Raw genomic sequence first — 5,043 nt, forward strand, 5'->3', positions numbered from 1 at the left:
CAAAACTTGTTGCACTCTTGTTGGATCACCCTCCACCGCTTGGAAATGGAGACCCACCCGCGCGTGCTCACAAATTGGTAAGGTGGAAACTTCTTGCGCTCATGAAACTCGCGGTGCGCACGAGTCCAAAAGGTCGAATGCTTTTGCTCGGCGCCCGTCTTTGGGTCTTGTCCAATGTCTCGCCAACACTCACAAAGAAGTTTGTCCTCGACAGCTGTGTACTCCTTCGTGCGCTTGCTCTTGCGCTTCGGCTTAGGACCGGCGGTTTGGTTGGCGAGCTCGTCCTCGAACAAAGGCTCCACTTCAATGTCGCACTCGTCATCTTCCTCTAGCCCATAGTCCTTCGGGAATTCACGGTCGAGGGGGAAGCCGTCCAGGTCGATGCCGACCTGATCACGCATGAAGGCCGCCTGATCGGGATCATAGCCAGCGGCCGGCGTGAACGCCCCGCGGCCGTCCTGGCTTTGCGTCTCCTCTGGATCGTACCGAGCGCCCGGCGCACCACCCTCGAAGATGAGGTGTTGCATGAAGTCCTCGTCGACGGCGGACGAGATTTCCTCGAACAGGTTACGGGCGTCCGGGAGACCGCCGGCCGGCGTCTGTCGCACGCGTTTCCTCATGCCTCCGGACGACGAGCCACCGACCACCGGGGTGGCGTTGAGGTCGATGGGCGTGGGCGCGGGCGTGGAAGGCGCAACCACGCTCACGTCGGGTGAGCACTCCCCGGAGAGGCGGGAGGCCTGCGGGTAGACGTGGAAGCCGGGGACCGGGTTGCAAGCCGATGCGCAGGGTGAGTCAGGCATCACCATCCGAGGAAACGCCGACGAGCCAGTGCTGGCCGCGACAACGGTGGCTTGGACGAGGTTGTGCTGGCTAGGGTTTACCCCAAGCATGTAGAGCGCCTCCCTCGTTGCTGCGGCGACGCGGGCGTTGGTGAACTCCTGCTGCGCGGCAGCGACGGCGGCGGCCTGCGCAGCGGCCTCATCCCTCACGTCCGCGGCGTGCCTCCGTACCTTCCTCTTGGCCGACTCGCTTGCCCGTTGTTCGGGCGTCAGCGCCTTCTTCGGCTTGGTCGCCGCGGCGGTCTTGCGCGGGGCATGAGGCTTGCCTTTCCCGGAGGGGGCGACGGCGCCGGACGAGGCGAGGGAGGCGAGGCCGGCGGCGGCGTCGAGGTCGAGGTCGATGGCGTCCTCCATGGCTGGTCGGGGGGCGGGGGCGCACGCAGGCGGGAGCGTTTTTGGAGAAAATGAGGGGAAATGATGGTGGCTGCCACCGACAGGCGGGCCCGGGGAGAGGAGTAGGCGCGCGCGTCCGTCTCGTGTCCGCACCGACGCAAATCCGGCTCAAAATTGAGCCTGAAATGGGTCGCCCGCGGACGAAAAATGGACGCGCGTCCGTTTGGGTCGGCGCGTTGGGCCGCCACTTTTGTCCGCGCCGACCCAAACGGACACGGGCGTACGAAATGGATCGCTCCATTGGAGTTGCTCTTAGTCCTTCCTATAGATTTGGCATTAGACATCATCGTCATGGGATGCTGGAGTACATGGATGGTCAGAAATGATAAGATCTTTAAGCAAGTGCCTGCTCATCCTATCAGCTGGAATTCCTATTTGAAAGAAGGACTCTATTATTCAATGCTGAGAGCTAAACAAGTCAAGGCCAACAAGCTTCAGTCCTGAATTAGTAACAATCTGTAGTCCATGATTAATTTTGATAGAGCTGGTATTGGGTGATTTATGATGTATTCTGGACTTCCTTTGTATATACTTTTTTTTAATATAATTGAAATACCGTAAAGCAATTCTTCTACGGTAAGAGTTTAAAAAGAAGTCCGTGCATCGCATATGATTGCTTTTACAAAATTAGCACCCTACCGCGCATGTTTATCCGTAGCATGTGTGACAGTAACACACCTCTAGCAAACCATGCAAGACAATGATTCACATCTGTGTGTGCGATAGTTTTTTTTGAAGTGTATGTAATTACCTTAACTGTACTAGTGCTAGTATTGACCAAGTACAATAAGCTCACTTGGTCGAAAAAGTGCTGGTACAAACCAAAGTTTAAGATCGCGGCCAAAAGGGTTTAGCGGCTGGCTCTTCAAAACGCTACGGCCGCTATGCCATTTAGCGGGAACAGTACATATGCATGTTTGTCTGAAGAAATTTAGGATTTTCAGCAGAAAACAGAGGATTTTCTTGGAAGCAGTGTTGAAAATCTAAGCTACAACCTACAAGTCGTGCAATACCAATAGGCTGACATGCTCTGTTGCTTGTAGTGAATCAACAAACGATAGAGATTAGAGAGGACCAGAGCAATCCTGTACCTCCTGGAGATATACTGCGAGTTGGAACCGTGTGAGACTGAGCTATCATTATGGAGTGTGGACACATCGACGTCGTCCTGCAGAGGCCTTCGTCGCCGGTCGCAGCGTTGGCGTGACGACAGCAGTATAGGTTGCGGCTCCTGCCAGGTGCTCTGGTCTCCGCTTTGCTGCCTCGCACATCAGTGCATCCGACTTCCGGCGAAGCAGCCGCCGGCCCACCGAGCGCAGCTGGGAAGAACCGCGCAGCCGCCGCAGCAGCTGAGAAGGGAATGGGGATAGCGATGAGTTAGGTTTTCTGGATGAGCTGCTCCTCTGTCCTCTCCATCGGGGCAAATGTGGGCCTGGCTCTTGTTGGGCCTCTGTTTCAGCCCGTCCCAGCGAAATTGCAGCGAGCGCAAATGAGTTTTGCGCCGTTTCGCGCAGCGATCGCGTGATTAGCCACAGATCGCGTTTTTTAAGGCATCGCGTCGCGGGAAGGCTTCCAGCCAGCGATCGCGCAATTTTCGTCCGCGATTTAAAAGTTTGGTACAAACTCAAGCAAACCTAAAGAAAAAGTACAAAAAACCAATTACTCGTCGCCATCCACCTTGTTGATGAGCTGTTATGACATTTATTCTTTTTCGAGCTCCCCATCAAGTGTTGGTGCCTATATATAGTTTCCATCAACCGTGGTTCATAGTGATCATATAGCCAGAATCAGATAACGATAGGATATTCATCCGTTGTGCCCACATAATTTATCTCCGAGTATGCTAGTCATGGCAGATAGTACTCAAGACAATTCCTCTCATTTTATTTTGTTAAAGTCATGTTTTTAGGAAATATGAAATATATATTGGGCCATATGTGCACACTACCACAAATATGTTAATTAGATTTGGGAGGCGTTAGGAAACGATTATCTTGTAGACACTACTCCAAAAGCGGTGAATCAAATGACATTTTTCCTATAAGAATTGAGATGCATGACATCTATTATTCTTTGTTTTTTTTCTATTCCTATCACTGTTTTAAATAGCCCGCTATAGCGTTTACAAAAGGTCTTGCGCTAAGAGACTTTGGTCCAAACAAATAAACAAACATTTTAAATAGCGCGCTATAGCACGCTATAGCATTTGAAGAGGTCCGCCTCTAAGATGCTTAGCGCGCTGTTTAAAACTATGATTCCTATCCTATGAAACAAAGAAGACCTTATATGTGTGCAATATTTTTATAGTAGGCTTTGGTACAATTTCCTGTCACTAGCTACATCCTTGCCCGTGAATTTTATTAGACTTAATTTCCTAGCTGTTTTCCATATAGCTGTTTCGGGTGTACTGCAGTAATACGCAGCATATATATGCCAGGTCTCAGTTATTTACATACTTATTAATTTTGGATTTTAGAATTTTACCATTTGTTTCCGTAGTGACAAGACAGTGACCTTCATTTGGAGCCTATGTACGAGCACTTGTGGCCTTCTCCTTTAAATGAGTGAGCAGTGCAAGTTGTTTCAGGTTCTGCAGATTTCCTGACTAATGCAAAAGCAGACCTTGCATTTAAACTGCACATGCACGCATGATCTAAATAAGTAACTTTTCACACACTCTAATATCTTCATTTGCAACGGACACCACAAAGTTTTGCTACAGTACATACATAATTCCGGGCAGCTTTTTCTCTCTGCTGATCAACAAAGAGTGTAGTCTGCTGCTCGCAAGCACTCTACACTGATAGGAACTTCCGCAAGAGCAAGATAAAATCCTGTTATTTTTCACCGCTTTTCACAAGGGGCAATATGTTGTGCGTAGCTTGTCCTTCTGTTCGCAGAAGCATTGACAAGCCACCACCTGGTACCTTAATCATGCCTCCTTTGGCAGTGCACGGTTAGAGTCACTGGAGCTAGATGTTTGCACGGTTTCCGAGAGCCAGCGGAGCACGTCGACCTGAGCGCGCAGGTGCATGGCGTAGTCCATGGCCTCGCGTAACAGAGTGGCCTCGTCGACGGTGGAGTTCCGGCCTCCCGGTATCACCTCCCTCAGTGCCATGGCCTGCTGCTCACCAGCCTCCCCGGAGTGTCGCCACCACCTGCGCGGCCTGATCTCCCCAAGTACCTCTTACGGCGGCAGCACCTCCTCACGGTCCTCCTACACCTCTGCACCTTGCACGCGCTGGACGCCGGTGCCAAGATGGCCTTGGGCCACCTCGCTCCGCCTCCATGCGCAGCCGCCATGGCGACGTCCACGGAGGACTTGACGGCGTGCTTCCTCTCGTGGAGGCTCGTGGCGCCGCGGAAGGTTGTGCTCGTGCGTGCTTGGAGCTGGAGGCTTGGGAGGAGGTTCTTGAGGAACTCCTGCTTGAAGGACTTGATGCTGGTGCTAGGGCCTTGCATGGCTTCTCTTCTCTTTTGACTTTTTGTAAGATGTCTTCTCTTTGCTTGGGCAGACACAAGATGTACTTGCTGTAGTAATTAGTACCAGAAACAGGGGCGCTCCTCCTGCTTAAATAGGACTAGTCTATCACCGGTAGCTGATTCATAATTTCTCACACATGCATGAACGATTTTTGCCGTTGTTGTCGATAATAACATTTTCTGCAGTGCTAGATCCGGCTTCCTTCTTCTTTGTGTCGAATTGTGTTTTTCAAACTGGTCGGTTTAATAGCTCGGTTAGGTTTTGGCGATGGTTGTAAGGGTTGACTCCTTGCCCTGGTGATCGAGGGGGGGGGGTCAGGGATCT

At 51.6% G+C, this 5,043-nt stretch overlaps 1 pseudogene; it reads right to left on the reverse strand.

Moving 5' to 3' along the window:
• Positions 1-3,895: 3,895 nt before the first annotated feature.
• Positions 3,896-4,751, reverse strand: LOC147961709 (transcription factor IBH1-like 1; annotated as a pseudogene).
• Between the last annotated feature and the right edge of the window lie 292 nt (positions 4,752-5,043).

The sequence above is a fragment of the Triticum urartu genome, chromosome 7A (assembly GCF_056163025.1).
Source record: "Triticum urartu cultivar PI428250 chromosome 7A, HENAU_Tu73, whole genome shotgun sequence".
NCBI lineage: Eukaryota > Viridiplantae > Streptophyta > Magnoliopsida > Poales > Poaceae > Triticum > Triticum urartu.